The sequence below is a fragment of the Mesocricetus auratus genome, unplaced genomic scaffold (genome assembly GCF_017639785.1).
Source record: "Mesocricetus auratus isolate SY011 unplaced genomic scaffold, BCM_Maur_2.0 Super-Scaffold_100011, whole genome shotgun sequence".
Lineage (NCBI taxonomy): Eukaryota > Metazoa > Chordata > Mammalia > Rodentia > Cricetidae > Mesocricetus > Mesocricetus auratus.
This window is the reverse complement of record NW_024429195.1, coordinates 81181632-81203091: the sequence shown is the minus strand read 5'-3', so window position 1 is coordinate 81203091 and position 21460 is coordinate 81181632.

Here is a 21460-nt window from a genome sequence, read left to right as displayed (position 1 = left end):
TTCAGTTCTCAGGATGGGATTCAGGGGTAAACAAACCCCTTGTCCAGGGCAAGACTGCAGGGAGTATTCGAGGGAGCACCAGAGGGGAGCACCTGAGGGAGCATCCAAGGGCAGCATCTGAGGGGAGCATCTGAGGGCAGCACCTGAGGGAGCATCCAAGGAGAGCACCCGAGGGGAGAATCTGAGGAATGAGGCTTTCAGGGACTGCCTGAGAAACTGAAGGAGCTGGCAGTGTGTGGAGACCTGACAGTAAAACGCTGGGGTCTTAAAGTCTGCCATAGTGAAGGAGGAGGGACACTGTGGAAGCTGACCTACTCAGTTAGGAAACAGCGTCCTGGGAAGCCAGCGGTTAAACACGTCCTAGTGCATGCTTGCACATAGTGAAAATGGCCTTTGTCAAAGAGGTGATTCCCAGGGAAATGAGCCCTTGCTATCCCTGTGGTCCTAGCGGGCCGGAGGAGGGGCGAACAGCCTGTCAAGCATCTCCTTTCTACTCTCCTTGGACTACATCTTGATGCAAATGTGCAAATGTGTTACTAATGACACCACCGCCACCTCAGCTAAGGGATAACATTTTCTTTACTCCTAGTAATTAAAAAATGGCAACTGCTAGTCATTAAAATCTAGAAGCAGACAAACAGCCATCCCACCTCTTCAGAGAGAACAGCGATGCTGGACACAGTCGTTTTCGATAAATATAGAAAATAACTAATTGTTGCCAGAACTACTCATTAGGAATCTCTATTCCCACTCTCACTTGTGAAAACACCATCCATTGTTTAAAATAATCGCCAGGAAGGGCGAGGGAAACGACTCATTACCCACAGACAGGCACCACTTGCAAGGAGCGATGAAAATGCCAGGGAAGATGCCGGGGCTTCTGGGAAGCTGGGAGGGCATCTCAGTACTGCTTGTGATAAGTCACAGGAGATGACCTCACTCAGTGAGGAGAAAGATGAAAAGAGCAAGGTGAGGGGAGAGTGTGCCAGCCACAGGAGGCTGCAGGTTTAGAGAGATGATCAAGAGCCCGGTAAAAGCAGTGGGGGAATGGACCCCGTCCCCTCGGCTAGAGTGCTTTTTCCTGTCTAACCTTGGCTGAACCGTGCTTTCCAGGAAGGCTACCCCAGTGGAAAATAAATTCCTCTGGATTCAATAGAGCCATTTATGGCTCCCTCCTCGGATCCTGCAGCATTTATTTTGCTTTAAAGCACACATGGGCATCTCCGTTCTATCAGGAAGCCAAGCTAGGCCTGGCCTGGGAGCGCTTAGCCCTGCCCAAACTCCCAGGACCGTGCTGAGCTGCCCTCCTCCCTAGCCAGGGCCAAGCTCCGGGATATGCACAGGGACCAGCAACAAGAAACAGGCACTTACAAGGGTCAGAGGGAAGGCCTTTCCACCATCCCTGGTGCTGTATTCCAGTTGGCACACATATCCTTGGTCCCTCTATGGCCTTGCTTTCTGATCTGAACAAGACACGCTACAGACTGACAACCCCCAATCTAAAATTCTTGGGACCAGAGGAGTTTCTGGCTTTAAGCATGTTCAGATCTTGAAGCATTTGCATGTACATAATGAGACATCCTGGGGACGGGAGTTGAGAACCAACACCAATTCGTGCATATTCTATACACACTATACACATAGCCAGAAGGTAATTTTATACAATATTTTTAATAATTTGGACCATGAAATAAAGTGTTGGGGTGCAGAACTTTTTATTTGCATCATGATATTAACATTTTAATCAGATTTAGATTTGGGATTAGGGATTGGGGAAAGACTATCAAGTAACCACAGAAATCCATGTCCAAATCCAGCTTGGCTCTGGTATTCAGGTGAGAAGCCCTTGATCTCTGAGTCATAGTTTTTCATTGTGTGTGGGTTCTCAATGGGATACTGGTCTACAGTGAGTGGAGGGTCACAAGAATATCTTTTATGCTTATAATTTCCAGACCCTGGCTGGGGCACTAATATCTTACAAAGTCCAGGAAGTCTTGCATGACAAACATAGAAGGTGGACACACCTTCTATGTGACTCAAACATCCTGTGCTTGTGCCCAGGTGACCCTCCAAAGTCACTGTACTTCAAACTTTGCTTGTTTTCAGCTGAGAAGTATCTCTCTCAAGTTATGGCCTGGTCCTGATATGGAAGGAATATATACAAAAGATTAAAATAAAAATGTTGCAGGTATGGTGACATATACCTTTAATCTCAGCACTCAGGAGGCAAAAGCAGGAGGATCTCTGTGAGTTAAAAGCCAACCTAGTATACAGAGCAAGGTCCAGGCCAACCAGGGCAAATAAGGTCCTGTCTCAAACACACACACACACACACACACACACACACACACACATACACACACACACACACACACACCAGGTATAGAGTACAGAACAGAGCCAGGCAGCACTGGACTCATGGCCCTGAGCAATGAAATTTGTGTTTCTAGAACATATAGACATTGATATCATACCACCTTGAAGTTCAAAACCTGCCTTCAGGGGACTAGAGAGATGGCTCAGTGGTCAAGGGTATTACCTCTCTTCTACAGGACCTGGGTTCAATTCCAGCACTCATATGGTGGGTCACAACCATCTGCAATTCAAGTCCCAGGGGATATAATGCCCTCTTCTGATCTTTGTGGGTACTATACGCATGCTGTGCACAGACCTTTAGATTCTACATATATAAGAATCCCACTGAGTACCAGGTACTAATCCACCCCTTCAGACAAGAATAGCTCATCCTCACAGAGCTCAGGGGTTAAGCAAACACACAGGCAGGGAGTTCAGATTTGCATCCAGCTGCCTTCATCTCACTGTGTGCTAGCCCAGAGATGCTGCTGCACATACATGATGTCATGCCAAGGAGCCACCATATGCCACCATTTCTGCCCAATACCCGTTCTACTGGAAACTTTTTTGATGCAGCTGCCATTTGTTTTTACAGACAGATTCTCAGGAGGTGAGCCCAGGCTGGCTTCAAACTCTCCAATCCCCTGCCTCTGCTGGGGTTACATTCTGGCTGCTTGACACTTATTTTTAATTTAGCCTATTTGCAGTCATTAATCCTGTCTTTGTCCTAAGTAATCTCTAAAACCATAAGAGTAGAAGGTGGTTTGTGGGTTTTAATACTGTTGTTATTTCAAAACTTCCTCTGTCGAAATCCTAGCTCCCACAATTGTCGAAATCCTAACTCCTACTAACTCCCATTAAACGACAATAGGTTATGACTTTGGGAGGAGTTAGGGCCATGAGTGTCTCAGGAATGAGACTCGTGCTTGTATTTGCTCCTTCCGACTTAATACCCAACTGAGGCATCTTACTGGAGAAAGGCATCCAGGAGGGTGAGAAGGCGGGCCCCTGAGTGTGTGGGCCTGGGGGCGTGGCTTGTTTACATCAGTTCAGGAAGCAGCCTTCAGAAGCAGTGCTGCAGAAAACCCACCCTAGCGGACCACCAGCCGTGCCTCCCGCCCAAAGGCTCTATAACCTCCCAATCCAGCACCCCCAGCTGGGGCCAAGTGCTCAGACGCAGAAGCCAGTGGAAGGGAATTTCACATTCAAACTCTTACCCACGCCCTCCTGACGGAAGTCCCGTTCCCGCTGTGTGAGCGCACAGGTCGAGCGCGCACAGGTCGAGCGCACTGCCATCTGTGCAGTGCCACCTGCAGATCCCTTCCAGGCTGACACCTGTCCTCCCACTTCCGGCTCCCAGAAGGACAAGAAGGAAACTGTGTCCTACTCATCCACTCCACCTAGGGCTTGTGTACCAGACATTTGGGAAGTATAGGGACAGGATAGAGAATGCCAGCTACTACCAAACAGCAGGGTCAAAGTTCACTGTTCTGTTTAAGTTTACATTTTTGGGGTGAGCATGCTATAGAAGAGGTCAGAGGTCAACGTGCAAAAATCATCTCCTCGCGCTGTGGGGTCTGGAGACGGAGCTCAGGGCCTCAGACTTGGCAGCAAGCTCCTTTACCTGCTGAGCATCTTTGCTGCTCTCAGCTAGCATAGGTGATGAGTGAGTAAGGTTCCTCGTTAATCCATTCCGGGCCCAGAGCCTTCACTATAAAGACTTCCTGTCACCCTGGAGCCTTTCAACGTGCCTGCTCTACTGTCGGAACGCGGTCCAAGAAGGGAGTCATGTGAGATTTCTGAATACTTGTGAGGAAAAACTCCAAGAAACCAAGACAAGAGCTTGTGACCTCGGTTTCTTCAAAAACAGAGAATTGCTCTTGGAATGTGTCTCCATGCCTCTCCCAGGTGGGGCAGACAGGGGTGAGTTTACTTCAGATTATTCAATACAACTAGCTACTGTCGTCTGTTTAGGTGCCACTGCGGGAAAGCATGTCCTTGCCACAAGCAGCTTGCGTGCGGCTCGTCTTTGTGATCATGAGCTTTGTTCATGTGACTGATGATCTGAATAAAGCTGACATCGCATGAGACTTCCGTCCATGTCTTAGTCGATGTTCTTCTGTGAGGAGTCACCACGACCACAGCAACTCTTCTAAAGGAAAACATTTAATTGGAGCTAACTTACAGTTCAGAGGTTTAGTCCATTGTCATCATGGGGGGGCACACAGGCAGACATGGTGATGGAGAGGTGCCAAGAGTTCTACATCCAGATCAGCAGGCAGCAGGCAGAGGAAATGACACTGGGCCTGGCTTGAGCATCTGAAACCTCAAAGCCCATTCCCAGTGACACATGTCCTCCAACAAGGCCACATACCTCCTAATAGTGCCACTCCCTGATGACTAAGTATTCAAATGTAAGAGAGCCTAGGGTGGGGGACATTGTTCTTATTCAAACCACCAGAGTCTGCCTCATTTATCAGCTGTATGCGCTGTTCAGACAAAATTGCAAGGAGAGTGACAGCAATAACTATGCTGGTGGCATTTCTCTCAGCTTCCTTATGGGGCCTCCTTCAAATATATATCCCCCACTGCCTGAAAATGACCCTGAAGCATGGGGCGAGGAATCTGATAATCAAACTAACCCTAAATTCCCTCCCTTTCCTGTCGAGGATTTATGAGAATGCTAAGTTTATGATCTAGACAAGCTAGGGCCCTGGCAGGCAAAGGAACTCATTTCCAGTCCCTCCCTACCTTCATGAGCTGTACCTGGTGTTGCCAATGCACTGACCAATCTGCTTAAAATCTAGACGGAAAGATGGTGCCGGAAAGTCCTCACATAACATCTCAAGAGGCAAGAAAAGAACCACAGCTTTCGATTCCAGACTAAAAGTGTATTGTAGCACGTGGACTCTTCATTGTAGCACGTGGACTCTTCATTGTAGCACGTGGGCTCTTCATTGTAGCACGTGGACTCTTCATTGTAGCACGTGGGCTCTTCATTGTAGCACGGGGACCCTTCATTGTAGCACATGCGTGGACTCTTCACTGCCTTTAAACTCACTTATGTCTCCCGCTAAGTCGCCTCCTACAGGTATTATAGCACAAGAGGATAACCCTTTGGAATGCATCTGCAGTGAGCACAGTGTTGATCTTATTTATGTCCCTCATCCCCCCTTGGCCCGGGCCTCTGCAGTGAGCACAGTGTTGATCTTATGTCCCTCATCCCCCTTGGCCTGGGCCTCTGCAGTGAGCACAGTGTTGATCTTATGTCCCTCATCCCCCTTGGCCTGGGCCTCTGCAGTGAGCACAGTGTTGATCTTATGTCCCTCATCCCCCTTTGGCCCGGGCCTCTGCAGTGAGCACAGTGTTGATCTTATTTATGTCCCTCATCCCCCTTTGGCCCGGGCCTCTGCAGTGAGCACAGTGTTGATCTTATTTATGTCCCTCATCCCCCTTTGGCCTGGGCCTCTGCAGTGAGCACAGTGTTGATCTTATTTATGTCCCTCATCCCCCTTTGGCCCGGGCCTCTGCAGTGAGCACAGTGTTGATCTTATTTATGTCCCTCATCCCCCTTTGGCCCGGGCCTCTGTAGTGAGTACAGTGTTGATCTTATTTATGTCCCTCATCCCCCTTTGGCCCGGGCCTCTGCAGTGAGCACAGTGTTGATCTTATTTATGTCCCTCATCCCCCTTTGGCCCGGGCCTCTGCAGTGAGCACAGTGTTGATCTTATTTATGTCCCTCATCCCCCTTGGCCCGGGCCTCTGCAGTGAGCACAGTGTTGATCTTATGTCCCTCATCCCCCTTGGCCTGGGCCTCTGCAGTGAGCACAGTGTTGATCTTATGTCCCTCATCCCCCTTGGCCTGGGCCTCTGCAGTGAGCACAGTGTTGATCTTATGTCCCTCATCCCCCTTTGGCCCGGGCCTCTGCAGTGAGCACAGTGTTGATCTTATTTATGTCCCTCATCCCCCTTTGGCCCGGGCCTCTGCAGTGAGCACAGTGTTGATCTTATTTATGTCCCTCATCCCCCTTTGGCCTGGGCCTCTGCAGTGAGCACAGTGTTGATCTTATTTATGTCCCTCATCCCCCTTTGGCCCGGGCCTCTGCAGTGAGCACAGTGTTGATCTTATTTATGTCCCTCATCCCCCTTTGGCCCGGGCCTCTGCAGTGAGTACAGTGTTGATCTTATTTATGTCCCTCATCCCCCTTTGGCCCGGGCCTCTGCAGTGAGCACAGTGTTGATCTTATTTATGTCCCTCATCCCCCTTTGGCCCGGGCCTCTGCAGTGAGCACAGTGTTGATCTTATTTATGTCCCTCATCCCCCTTGGCCCGGGCCTCTGCAGTGAGCACAGTGTTGATCTTATGTCCCTCATCCCCCTTGGCCTGGGCCTCTGCAGTGAGCACAGTGTTGATCTTATGTCCCTCATCCCCCTTTGGCCTGGGCCTCTGCAGTGAGCACAGTGTTGATCTTATTTATGTCCCTCATCCCCCTTTGGCCCGGGCCTCTGCAGTGAGCACAGTGTTGATCTTATTTATGTCCCTCATCCCCCTTTGGCCCGGGCCTCTGCAGTGAGTACAGTGTTGATCTTATTTATGTCCCTCATCCCCCTTTGGCCCGGGCCTCTGCAGTGAGCACAGTGTTGATCTTATTTATGTCCCTCATCCCCCTTTGGCCCGGGCCTCTGCAGTGAGCACAGTGTTGATCTTATTTATGTCCCTCATCCCCCTTTGGCCCGGGCCTCTGCAGTGAGTACAGTGTTGATCTTATTTATGTCCCTCATCCCCTTTGGCCCGGGCCTCTGCAGTGAGTACAGTGTTGATCTTATTTATGTCCCTCATCCCCCTTTGGCCCGGGCCTCTGCAGTGAGCACAGTGTTGATCTTATTTATGTCCCTCATCCCCCTTTGGCCCGGGCCTCTGCAGTGAGTACAGTGTTGATCTTATTTATGTCCCTCATCCCCCTTTGGCCCGGGCCTCTGCAGTGAGCACAGTGTTGATCTTATTTATGTCCCTCATCCCCCTTTGGCCCGGGCCTCTGCAGTGAGCACAGTGTTGATCTTATTTATGTCCCTCATCCCCCCTTGGCCCGGGCCTCTGCAGTGAGCACAGTGTTGATCTTATGTCCCTCATCCCCCTTGGCCTGGGCCTCTGTAGTGAGTACAGTGTTGATCTTATGTCCCTCATCCCCCTTTGGCCTGGGCCTCTGCAGTGAGCACAGTGTTGATCTTATTTATGTCCCTCATCCCCCTTTGGCCCGGGCCTCTGCAGTGAGCACAGTGTTGATCTTATTTATGTCCCTCATCCCCCTTTGGCCCGGGCCTCTGCAGTGAGTACAGTGTTGATCTTATTTATGTCCCTCATCCCCCCTTGGCCTGGGCCTCTGCAGTGAGCACAGTGTTGATCTTATGTCCCTCATCCCCCTTGGCCTGGGCCTCTGTAGTGAGTACAGTGTTGATCTTATGTCCCTCATCCCCCTTTGGCCCGGGCCTCTGCAGTGAGTACAGTGTTGATCTTATTTATGTCCCTCATCCCCCTTTGGCCCGGGCCTCTGCAGTGAGTACAGTGTTGATCTATTTATGTCCCTCATCCCCCTTTGGCCCGGGCCTCTGCAGTGAGTACAGTGTTGATCTTATTATGTCCCTCATCCCCCTTTGGCCCGGGCCTCTGCAGTGAGCACAGTGTTGATCTTATTTATGTCCCTCATCCCCCTTTGGCCCGGGCCTCTGCAGTGAGTACAGTGTTGATCTTATTTATGTCCCTCATCCCCCTTTGGCCCGGGCCTCTGCAGTGAGCACAGTGTTGATCTTATTTATGTCCCTCATCCCCCTTTGGCCCGGGCCTCTGCAGTGAGCACAGTGTTGATCTTATTTATGTCCCTCATCCCCCTTGGCCCGGGCCTCTGCAGTGAGCACAGTGTTGTTCTTATGTCCCTCATCCCCCTTGGCCTGGGCCTCTGTAGTGAGTACAGTGTTGATCTTATGTCCCTCATCCCCCTTTGGCCTGGGCCTCTGCAGTGAGCACAGTGTTGATCTTATTTATGTCCCTCATCCCCCTTTGGCCCGGGCCTCTGCAGTGAGCACAGTGTTGATCTTATTTATGTCCCTCATCCCCCTTTGGCCCGGGCCTCTGCAGTGAGTACAGTGTTGATCGTATTTATGTCCCTCATCCCCCCTTGGCCTGGGCCTCTGCAGTGAGCACAGGTTTGATCTTATGTCCCTCATCCCCCTTGGTCTGGGCCTCTGTAGTGAGTACAGTGTTGATCTTATGTCCCTCATCCCCCTTTGGCCCGGGCCTCTGCAGTGAGTACAGTGTTGATCTTATTTATGTCCCTCATCCCCCTTTGGCCCGGGCCTCTGCAGTGAGTACAGTGTTGATCTTATGTCCCTCATCCCCCTTTGGCCCGGGCCTCTGTAGTGAGTACAGTGTTGATCTTATGTCCCTCATCCCCCTTTGGCCTGGGCCTCTGCAGTGAGCACAGTGTTGATCTTATTTATGTCCCTCATCCCCCTTTGGCCCGGGCCTCTGCAGTGAGTACAGTGTTGATCTTATTTATGTCCCTCATCCCCCTTTGGCCCGGGACTCTGCAGTGAGCACAGTGTTGATCTTATTTATGTCCCTCATCCCCCCTTGGCCCGGGCCTCTGCAGTGAGCACAGTGTTGATCTTATGTCCCTCATCCCCCTTGGCCTGGGCCTCTGCAGTGAGCACAGTGTTGATCTTATGTCCCTCATCCCCCTTGGCCTGGGCCTCTGCAGTGAGCACAGTGTTGATCTTATGTCCCTCATCCCCCTTTGGCCCGGGCCTCTGCAGTGAGCACAGTGTTGATCTTATTTATGTCCCTCATCCCCCTTTGGCCCGGGCCTCTGCAGTGAGTACAGTGTTGATCTTATTTATGTCCCTCATCCCCCTTTGGCCCGGGCCTCTGCAGTGAGCACAGTGTTGATCTTATTTATGTCCCTCATCCCCCTTTGGCCCGGGCCTCTGCAGTGAGTACAGTGTTGATCTTATTTATGTCCCTCATCCCCCTTTGGCCCGGGCCTCTGCAGTGAGCACAGTGTTGATCTTATTTATGTCCCTCATCCCCCTTGGCCTGGGCCTCTGCAGTGAGCACAGTGTTGATCTTATTTATGTCCCTCATCCCCCTTTGGCCCGGGCCTCTGCAGTGAGCACAGTGTTGATCTTATTTATGTCCCTCATCCCCCTTTGGCCCGGGCCTCTGCAGTGAGTACAGTGTTGATCTTATTTATGTCCCTCATCCCCCTTTGGCCCGGGCCTCTGCAGTGAGCACAGTGTTGATCTTATTTATGTCCCTCATCCCCCTTTGGCCTGGGCCTCTGCAGTGAGTACAGTGTTGATCTTATTTATGTCCCTCATCCCCCTTTGGCCCGGGCCTCTGCAGTGAGCACAGTGTTGATCTTATTTATGTCCCTCATACCCCTTTGGCCCGGGCCTCTGCAGTGAGCACAGTGTTGATCTTATTTATGTCCCTCATCCCCCTTGGCCCGGGCCTCTGCAGTGAGCACAGTGTTGATCTTATGTCCCTCATCCCCCTTGGCCTGGGCCTCTGTAGTGAGTACAGTGTTGATCTTATGTCCCTCATCCCCCTTTGGCCTGGGCATCTGCAGTGAGTACAGTGTTGATCTTATTTATGTCCCTCATCCCCCTTTGGCCCGGGCCTCTGCAGTGAGTACAGTGTTGATCTTATTTATGTCCCTCATCCCCCTTTGGCCCGGGCCTCTGCAGTGAGTACAGTGTTGATCTTATTTATGTCCCTCATCCCCCTTGGCCTGGGCCTCTGCAGTGAGCACAGTGTTGATCTTATGTCCCTCATCCCCCTTGGCCTGGGCCTCTGTAGTGAGTACAGTGTTGATCTTATGTCCCTCATCCCCCTTTGGCCCGGGCCTCTGCAGTGAGTACAGTGTTGATCTTATTTATGTCCCTCATCCCCCTTTGGCCCGGGCCTCTGCAGTGAGTACAGTGTTGATCTTATGTCCCTCATCCCCCTTTGGCCCGGGCCTCTGTAGTGAGTACAGTGTTGATCTTATGTCCCTCATCCCCCTTTGGCCTGGGCCTCTGCAGTGAGCACAGTGTTGATCTTATTTATGTCCCTCATCCCCCTTTGGCCCGGGCCTCTGCAGTGAGTACAGTGTTGATCTTATTTATGTCCCTCATCCCCCTTTGGCCCGGGCCTCTGCAGTGAGCACAGTGTTGATCTTATTTATGTCCCTCATCCCCTTTGGCCTGGGCCTCTGCAGTGAGTACAGTGTTGATCTTATTTATGTCCCTCATCCCCCCTTGGCCTGGGCCTCTGCAGTGAGTACAGTGTTGATCTTATGTCCCTCATCCCCCTTTGGCCCGGGCCTCTGCAGTGAGCACAGTGTTGATCTTATTTATGTCCCTCATCCCCCTTTGGCCCGGGCCTCTGCAGTGAGTACAGTGTTGATCTTATTTATGTCCCTCATCCCCCTTTGGCCCGGGCCTCTGCAGTGAGCACAGTGTTGATCTTATTTATGTCCCTCATCCCCCTTTGGCCCGGGCCTCTGCAGTGAGTACAGTGTTGATCTTATTTATGTCCCTCATCCCCCTTTGGCCCGGGCCTCTGCTGTGAGCACAGTGTTGATCTTATTTATGTCCCTCATACCCCTTTGGCCCGGGCCTCTGCAGTGAGCACAGTGTTGATCTTATTTATGTCCCTCATCCCCCCTTGCCCGGGCCTCTGCAGTGAGCACAGTGTTGATCTTATGTCCCTCATCCCCCTTGGCCTGGGCCTCTGTAGTGAGTACAGTGTTGATCTTATGTCCCTCATCCCCCTTTGGCCTGGGCCTCTGCAGTGAGCACAGTGTTGATCTTATTTATGTCCCTCATGCCCCTTTGGCCCGGGTCTCTGCAGTGAGCACAGTGTTGATCTAATTTATGTCCCTCATCCCCCTTTGGCCCGGGCCTCTGCAGTGAGTACAGTGTTGATCTTATTTATGTCCCTCATCCCCCCTTGGCCTGGGCCTCTGCAGTGAGCACAGTGTTGATCTTATGTCCCTCATCCCCCTTGGCCTGGGCCTCTGTAGTGAGTACAGTGTTGATCTTATGTCCCTCATCCCCCTTTGGCCCGGGCCTCTGCAGTGAGTACAGTGTTGATCTTATTTATGTCCCTCATCCCCCTTTGGCCCGGGCCTCTGCAGTGAGTACAGTGTTGATCTTATGTCCCTCATCCCCCTTTGGCCCGGGCCTCTGTAGTGAGTACAGTGTTGATCTTATGTCCCTCATCCCCCTTTGGCCTGGGCCTCTGCAGTGAGCACAGTGTTGATCTTATTTATGTCCCTCTTCCCCCTTTGGCCCGGGCCTCTGCAGTGAGTACAGTATTGATCTTATTTATGTCCCTCATCCCCCTTTGGCCCGGGCCTCTGCAGTGAGCACAGTGTTGATCTTATTTATGTCCCTCATCCCCCCTTGGCCCGGGCCTCTGCAGTGAGCACAGTGTTGATCTTATGTCCCTCATCCCCCTTGGCCTGGGCCTCTGCAGTGAGCACAGTGTTGATCTTATGTCCCTCATCCCCCTTGGCCTGGGCCTCTGCAGTGAGCACAGTGTTGATCTTATTTATGTCCCTCATCCCCCTTTGGCCCGGGCCTCTGCAGTGAGCACAGTGTTGATCTTATTTATGTCCCTCATCCCCCTTTGGCCCGGGCCTCTGCAGTGAGCACAGTGTTGATCTTATTTATGTCCCTCATCCCCCTTTGGCCCGGGCCTCTGCAGTGAGCACAGTGTTGATCTCTTATGTCCCTCATCCCCCTTGGCCTGGGCCTCTGCAGTGAGTACAGTGTTGATCTTATTTATGTCCCTCATCCCCCTTTGGCCTGGGCCTCTGCAGTGAGCACAGTGTTGATCTTATTTATGTCCCTCATCCCCCTTTGGCCCGGGCCTCTGCAGTGAGCACAGTGTTGATCTTATTTATGTCCCTCATCCCCCTTTGGCCCGGGCCTCTGCAGTGAGTACAGTGTTGATCTTATTTATGTCCCTCATCCCCCCTTGGCCTGGGCCTCTGCAGTGAGCACAGGTTTGATCTTATGTCCCTCATCCCCCTTGGCCTGGGCCTCTGTAGTGAGTACAGTGTTGATCTTATGTCCCTCATCCCCCTTTGGCCCGGGCCTCTGCAGTGAGTACAGTGTTGATCTTATTTATGTCCCTCATCCCCCTTTGGCCCGGGCCTCTGCAGTGAGTACAGTGTTGATCTTATGTCCCTCATCCCCCTTTGGCCCGGGCCTCTGTAGTGAGTACAGTGTTGATCTTATGTCCCTCATCCCCCTTTGCCCTGGGCCTCTGCAGTGAGCACAGTGTTGATCTTATTTATGTCCCTCATCCCACTTTGGCCCGGGCCTCTGCAGTGAGCACAGTGTTGATCTTATTTATGTCCCTCATCCCCCTTTGGCCCGGGACTCTGCAGTGAGCACAGTGTTGATCTTATTTATGTCCCTCATCCCCCTTTGGCCCGGGCCTCTGCAGTGAGCACAGTGTTGATCTTATGTCCCTCATCCCCCTTGGCCTGGGCCTCTGCAGTGAGCACAGTGTTGATCTTATGTCCCTCATCCCCCTTGGCCTGGGCCTCTGCAGTGAGCACAGTGTTGATCTTATTTATGTCCCTCATCCCCCTTTGGCCCGGGCCTCTGCAGTGAGTACAGTGTTGATCTTATTTATGTCCCTCATCCCCCTTTGGCCCGGGCCTCTGCAGTGAGCACAGTGTTGATCTTATTTATGTCCCTCATCCCCCTTTGGCCCGGGCCTCTGCAGTGAGTACAGTGTTGATCTTATTTATGTCCCTCATCCCCCTTTGGCCCGGGCCTCTGCAGTGAGCACAGTGTTGATCTTATTTATGTCCCTCATCCCCCTTGGCCTGGGCCTCTGCAGTGAGCACAGTGTTGATCTTATTTATGTCCCTCATCCCCCTGTGGCCCGGGCCTCTGCAGTGAGCACAGTGTTGATCTTATTTATGTCCCTCATCCCCCTTTGGCCCGGGCCTCTGCAGTGAGCACAGTGTTGATCTTATTTATGTCCCTCATCCCCCTTTGGCCTGGGCCTCTGCAGTGAGCACAGTGTTGATCTTATTTATGTCCCTCATCCCCCTTTGGCCCGGGCCTCTGCAGTGAGCACAGTGTTGATCTTATTTATGTCCCTCATCCCCCTTTGGCCCGGGCCTCTGCAGTGAGTACAGTGTTGATCTTATTTATGTCCCTCATCCCCCCTTGGCCTGGGCCTCTGCAGTGAGCACAGTGTTGATCTTATGTCCCTCATCCCCCTTGGCCTGGGCCTCTGTAGTGAGTACAGTGTTGATCTTATGTCCCTCATCCCCCTTTGGCCCGGGCCTCTGCAGTGAGTACAGTGTTGATCTTATTTATGTCCCTCATCCCCCTTTGGCCCGGGCCTCTGCAGTGAGTACAGTGTTGATCTTATTTATGTCCCTCATCCCCCTTTGGCCCGGGCCTCTGCAGTGAGTACAGTGTTGATCTTATTTATGTCCCTCATCCCCCTTTGGCCTGGGCCTCTGCAGTGAGCACAGTGTTGATCTTATTTATGTCCCTCATCCCCCTTTGGCCCGGGCCTCTGCAGTGAGCACAGTGTTGATCTTATTTATGTCCCTCATCCCCCTTTGGCCCGGGCCTCTGCAGTGAGCACAGTGTTGATCTTATTTATGTCCCTCATCCCCCTTGGCCCGGGCCTCTGCAGTGAGCACAGTGTTGATCTTATGTCCCTCATCCCCCTTGGCCTGGGCCTCTGCAGTGAGTACAGTGTTGATCTTATTTATGTCCCTCATCCCCCTTGGCCTGGGCCTCTGCAGTGAGCACAGTGTTGATCTTATTTATGTCCCTCATCCCCCTTTGGCCTGGGCCTCTGCAGTGAGTACAGTGTTGATCTTATTTATGTCCCTCATCCCCCTTTGGCCCGGGCCTCTGCAGTGAGCACAGTGTTGATCTTATTTATGTCCCTCATCCCCCTTTGGCCCGGGCCTCTGCAGTGAGTACAGTGTTGATCTTATTTATGTCCCTCATCCCCCTTTGGCCCGGGCCTCTGCAGTGAGCACAGTGTTGATCTTATTTATGTCCCTCATCCCCCTTGGCCTGGGCCTCTGCAGTGAGCACAGTGTTGATCTTATGTCCCTCATCCCCCTTTGGCCCGGGCCTCTGTAGTGAGTACAGTGTTGATCTTATGTCCCTCATCCCCCTTTGGCCTGGGCCTCTGCAGTGAGCACAGTGTTGATCTTATTTATGTCCCTCATCCCCCCTTGGCCCGGGCCTCTGCAGTGAGCACAGTGTTGATCTTATGTCCCTCATCCCCCTTTGGCCCGGGCCTCTGCAGTGAGTACAGTGTTGATCTTATTTATGTCCCTCATCCCCCTTTGGCCCGGGCCTCTGCAGTGAGCACAGTGTTGATCTTATTTATGTCCCTCATCCCCCTTTGGCCCGGGCCTCTGCAGTGAGTACAGTGTTGATCTTATTTATGTCCCTCATCCCCCTTTGGCCCGGGCCTCTGCAGTGAGCACAGTGTTGATCTTATTTATGTCCCTCATCCCCCTTTGGCCCGGGCCTCTGCAGTGAGTACAGTGTTGATCTTATTTATGTCCCTCATCCCCCTTTGGCCCGGGCCTCTGCAGTGAGCACAGTGTTGATCTTATTATGTCCCTCATCCCCCTTTGGCCCGGGCCTCTGCAGTGAGTACAGTGTTGATCTTATTTATGTCCCTCATCCCCCTTTGGCCCGGGCCTCTGCAGTGAGTACAGTGTTGATCTTATTTATGTCCCTCATCCCCCTTTGGCCCGGGCCTCTGCAGTGAGCACAGTGTTGATCTTATTTATGTCCCTCATCCCCCTTGGCCTGGGCCTCTGCAGTGAGCACAGTGTTGATCTTATGTCCCTCATCCCCCTTGGCCTGGGCCTCTGTAGTGAGTACAGTGTTGATCTTATGTCCCTCATCCCCCTTTGGCCCGGGCCTCTGTAGTGAGTACAGTGTTGATCTTATTTATGTCCCTCATCCCCCTTTGGCCCGGGCCTCTGCAGTGAGTACAGTGTTGATCTTATTTATGTCCCTCATCCCCCTTTGGCCCGGGCCTCTGCAGTGAGTACAGTGTTGATCTTATGTCCCTCATCCCCCTTTGGCCCGGGCCTCTGTAGTGAGTACAGTGTTGATCTTATGTCCCTCATCCCCCTTTGGCCTGGGCCTCTGCAGTGAGCACAGTGTTGATCTTATTTATGTCCCTCATCCCCCTTTGGCCCGGGCCTCTGCAGTGAGCACAGTGTTGATCTTATGTCCCTCATCCCCCTTGGCCTGGGCCTCTGCAGTGAGTACAGTGTTGATCTTATTTATGTCCCTCATCCCCCTTTGGCCCGGGCCTCTGCAGTGAGCACAGTGTTGATCTTATTTATGTCCCTCATCCCCCTTTGGCCCGGGCCTCTGCAGTGAGCACAGTGTTGATCTTATGTCCCTCATCCCCCTTTGGCCCGGGCCTCTGCAGTGAGTACAGTGTTGATCTTATTTATGTCCCTCATCCCCCTTTGGCCTGGGCCTCTGCAGTGAGCACAGTGTTGATCTTATTTATGTCCCTCATACCCCTTTGGCCCGGGCCTCTGCAGTGAGCACAGTGTTGATCTTATGTCCCTCATCCCCCTTTGGCCTGGGCCTCTGCAGTGAGCACAGTGTTGATCTTATTTATGTCTCTCATCCCCCTTGGCCTGGGCCTCTGCAGTGAGCACAGTGTTGATCTTATGTCCCTCATCCCCCTTGGCCTGGGCCTCTGTAGTGAGTACAGTGTTGATCTTATGTCCCTCATCCCCCTTTGGCCCGGGCCTCTGTAGTGAGTACAGTGTTGATCTTATGTCCCTCATCCGCCTTTGGCCTGGGCCTCTGCAGTGAGCACAGTGTTGATCTTATTTATGTCCCTCATCCCCCTTTGGCCCGGGCCTCTGCAGTGAGCACAGTGTTGATCTTATGTCCCTCATCCCCCTTGGCCTGGGCCTCTGCAGTGAGTACAGTGTTGATCTTATTTATGTCCCTCATCCCCCTTTGGCCCGGGCCTCTGCAGTGAGTACAGTGTTGATCTTATTTATGTCCCTCATCCCCCTTTGGCCCGGGCCTCTGCAGTGAGCACAGTGTTGATCTTATGTCCCTCATCCCCCTTTGGCCCGGGCCTCTGCAGTGAGTACAGTGTTGATCTTATTTATGTCCCTCATCCCCCTTTGGCCTGGGCCTCTGCAGTGAGCACAGTGTTGATCTTATTTATGTCCCTCATCCCCCTTTGGCCCGGGCCTCTGCAGTGAGTACAGTGTTGATCTTATTTATGTCCCTCATCCCCCTTTGGCCCGGGCCTCTGCAGTGAGCACAGTGTTGATCTTATGTCCCTCATCCCCCTTTGGCCCGGGCCTCTGTAGTGAGTACAGTGTTGATCTTATTTATGTCCCTCATCCCCCTTTGGCCCGGGCCTCTGCAGTGAGTACAGTGTTGATCTTATTTATGTCCCCCATCCCCCTTTGGCCCGGGCCTCAGCAGTGAGCACAGTGTTGATCTTATTTATGTCCCTCATCCCCCTTTGGCCCGGGCCTCTGCAGTGAGTACAGTGTTGATCTTATTTATGTCCCTCATCCCCCCTTGGCCTGGGCCTCTGCAGTGAGCACAGTGTTGATCTTATGTCCCTCATCACCCTTGGCCTGGGCCTCTGTAGTGAGTACAGTGTTGATCTTATGTCCCTCATCCCCCTTTGGCCCGGGCCTCTGTAGTGAGTACAGTGTTGATCTTATTTATGTCCCTCATCCCCCTTTGGCCCGGGCCTCTGCAGTGAGTACAGTGTTGATCTTATTTATGTCCCTCATCCCCCTTTGGCCCGGGCCTCTGCAGTGAGTACAGTGTTGATCTTATGTCCCTCATCCCCCTTTGGCCCGGGCCTCTGTAGTGAGTACAGTGTTGATCTTATGTCCCTCATCCCCCTTTGGCCTGGGCCTCTGCAGTGAGCACAGTGTTGATCTTATTTATGTCCCTCATCCCCCTTTGGCCCGGGCCTCTGCAGTGAGCACAGTGTTGATCTTATGTCCCTCATCCCCCTTGGCCTGGGCCTCTGCAGTGAGTACAGTGTTGATCTTATTTATGTCCCTCATCCCCCTTTGGCCCGGGCCTCTGCAGTGAGCACAGTGTTGATCTTATTTATGTCCCTCATCCCCCTTTGGCCCGGGCCTCTGCAGTGAGCACAGTGTTGATCTTATGTCCCTCATCCCCCTTTGGCCCGGGCCTCTGCAGTGAGTACAGTGTTGATCTTATTTATGTCCCTCATTCCCCTTTGGCCTGGGCCTCTGCAGTGAGCACAGTGTTGATCTTATTTATGTCCCTCATCCCCCTTTGGCCCGGGCCTCTGCAGTGAGCACAGTGTTGATCTTATGTCCCTCATCCCCCTTTGGCCTGGGCCTCTGCAGTGAGCACAGTGTTGATCTTATTTATGTCTCTCATCCCCCCTTGGCCTGGGCCTCTGCAGTGAGCACAGTGTTGATCTTATGTCCCTCATCCCCCTTGGCCTGGGCCTCTGTAGTGAGTACAGTGTTGATCTTATTTATGTCCCTCATCCCCCTTTGGCCTGGGCCTCTGCAGTGAGCACAGTGTTGATCTTATTTATGTCCCTCATCCCCCTTTGGCCTGGGCCTCTGCAGTGAGCACAGTGTTGATCTTATGTCCCTCATCCCCCTTGGCCTGGGCCTCTGTAGTGAGTACAGTGTTGATCTTATGTCCCTCATCCCCCTTTGGCCCGGGCCTCTGCAGTGAGTACAGTGTTGATCTTATTTATGTCCCTCATCCCCCTTTGGCCCGGGCCTCTGCAGTGAGTACAGTGTTGATCTTATTTATGTCCCTCATCCCCCTTTGGCCCGGGCCTCTGCAGTGAGCACAGTGTTGATCTTATGTCCCTCATCCCCCTTTGGCCCGGGCCTCTGCAGTGAGTACAGTGTTGATCTTATTTATGTCCCTCATCCCCCTTTGGCCAGGGCCTCTGCAGTGAGTACAGTGTTGATCTTATTTATGTCCCTCATCCCCCTTTGGCCCGGGCCTCTGCAGTGAGTACAGTGTTGATCTTATTTATGTCCCTCATCCCCCTTTGGCCCGGGCCTCTGCAGTGAGCACAGTGTTGATCTTATTTATGTCCCTCATCCCCCTTTGGCCCGGGCCTCTGCAGTGAGCACAGTGTTGATCTTATTTATGTCCCTCATCCCCCTTTGGCCCGGGCCTCTGCAGTGAGCACAGTGTTGATCTTATGTCCCTCATCCCCCTTGGCCCGGGCCTCTGCAGTGAGTACAGTGTTGATCTTATTTATGTCCCTCATCCCCCTTTGGCCCGGGCCTCTGCAGTGAGTACAGTGTTGATCTTATTTATGTCCCTCATCCCCCTTTGGCCCGGGCCTCTGCAGTGAGTACAGTGTTGATCTTATTTATGTCCCTCATCCCCCTTTGGCCCGGGCCTCTGCAGTGAGCACAGTGTTGATCTTATGTCCCTCATCCCCCTTTGGCCCGGGCCTCTGCAGTGAGCACAGTGTTGATCTTATTTATGTCCCTCATCCCCCTTTGGCCTGGGCCTCTGCAGTGAGTACAGTGTTGATCTTATTTATGTCCCTCATCCCCCTTTGGCCCGGGCCTCTGCAGTGAGTACAGTGTTGATCTTATTTATGTCCCTCATCCCCCTTTGGCCCGGGCCTCTGCAGTGAGCACAGTGTTGATCTTATTTATGTCCCTCATCCCCCTTTGGCCCGGGCCTCTGCAGTGAGCACAGTGTTGATCTTATGTCCCTCATCCCCCTTTGGCCCGGGCCTCTGCAGTGAGTACAGTGTTGATCTTATTTATGTCCCTCATCCCCCTTTGGCCCGGGCCTCTGCAGTGAGCACAGTGTTGATCTTATGTCCCTCATCCCCCTTTGGCCCGGGCCTCTGCAGTGAGTACAGTGTTGATCTTATGTATGTCCCTCATCCCCCCTTGGCCTGGGCCTCTGCAGTGAGTACAGTGTTGATCTTATTTATGTCCCTCATCCCCCTTTGGCCTGGGCCTCTGTAGTGAGTACAGTGTTGATCTTATTTATGTCCCTCATCCCCCCTTGGCCCGGGCCTCTTCAGTGAGTACAGTGTTGATCTTATTTATGTCCCTCATCCCCCTTTGGCCCTGGCCTCTGCAGTGAGTACAGTGTTGATCTTATGTCCCTCGTCCCCCTTGGCCTGGGCCTCTGCAGTGAGCACAGTGTTGATCTTATGTCCCTCATCCCCCTTTGGCCCGGGCCTCTGTAGTGAGTACAGTGTTGATCTTATTTATGTCCCTCATCCCCCTTTGGCCCGGGCCTCTGCAGTGAGCACAGTGTTGATCTTATGTCCCTCATCCCCCTTTGGCCCGGGCCTCTGCAGTGAGCACAGTGTTGATCTTATTTATGTCCCTCATCCCCCTTTGGCCCGGGCCTCTGTAGTGAGTACAGTGTTGATCTTATTTATGTCCCTCATCCCCCTTTGGCCCGGGCCTCTGCAGTGAGTACAGTGTTGATCTTATTTATGTCCCTCATCCCCCTTTGGCCCGGGCCTCTGCAGTGAGTACAGTGTTGATCTTATTTATGTCCCTCATCCCCCCTTGGCCCGGGCCTCTGCAGTGAGTACAGTGTTGATCTTATTTATGTCCCTCATCCCCCTTTGGCCCGGGCCTCTGCAGTGAGCACAGTGTTGATCTTATTTATGTCCCTCATCCCCCCTTGGCCCGGGCCTCTGCAGTGAGTACAGTGTTGATCTTATTTATGTCCCTCATCCCCCTTTGGCCTGGGCCTCTGTAGTGAGTACAGTGTTGATCTTATTTATGTCCCTCATCCCCCTTTGGCCCGGGCCTCTGCAGTGAGTACAGTGTTGATCTTATTTATGTCCCTCATCCCCCTTGGCCCGGGCCTCTGCAGTGAGCACCTCTGAACATATGGATTGGTTCTATAGGGCTCACCCTCCTTTGCTTCAACCTGTGGATTGGATGGATTCAGATCCTGTTATCTTTATTAATGACTTGTTTATGGCTGGACCTTGGGACCGTAAGAGACTCACTCATTCATCTGGAGAATTTTCATTCATCTGTGTTTAATTTTTCCTTGGGATTTTGATCACTTCCTATTTGCATAGGACATCAAAACATTTGTATTTCTATTAAACAGAAAATATGGGCTTATGTTCTACAAGATGCCAGAAACTACTAACCAAATGGGTCTCTTTTGAAGCTATTCTCTAGATTTTTCTGATCAATGTAAAAATGTAACCAATAATACTGGACATCATTTGGATACCTGCTCTTGGTTGCAGAGTATTACACACAATGATTTCACTGTTCTAAAATTATTAATTATATTTATAAGTTTCTTACTCATAGGATATTCATTTATCAAATGACAATTAGATTATCCACAAATTCTCAAATCAAAGCCACTCCTGCAATGAAAAAAATAAAAAGGGGAGAGATGTCAGAACACAGACCATGAATGGAGTCTTGTGAGAAATCTCCAAGAAAACAGGATAAGAGTCATGTGACCTCAGTTTCTTCAAAGCTGGAGAATCGTTCTTGGAGTGTGTTTTCATGCCTCTCCCAGGTGAGGCAGACAGGAGTGAGTTTACTTCGGACTGTTCATTATAGCTGGCTGTTGTTATTTGTTTACATGCCTCTTTGGGAAACATGCTTTTGTCACATGCAGCTCGGGTGTGGGTTGTCACCACGTGAGGCTTGCCCTTGTGATCATGAACTTCACTCATGTGACTCCTAGCCTTCCGAGTATACACTGGCTGAATAAAGTTGTCTTTTACTTGAGACTTTGCCTCATTTATCTCCCAGTATCTGAAAGATCTCTCCGATCCACTTTGCTTCTCTGCAGCTGGTAAACAACTTGACAAAAAGTACCCAGGAAGAGTTTGTTTATCTTACGGCTTACAGCCTGTCACCGAGAGAAGCTGAGGCAGGAGCTTACCCAGGAACGCATGCTCCCAGGGCCACATTCGGCTTCTTTTCTGATATGGTCCAGGTCGCTGGAACCACCCACAATGTTTGGGCCACTTTCACTACTTAGCAATCAAGATGTCCCACAGGCCAATCAGGTGG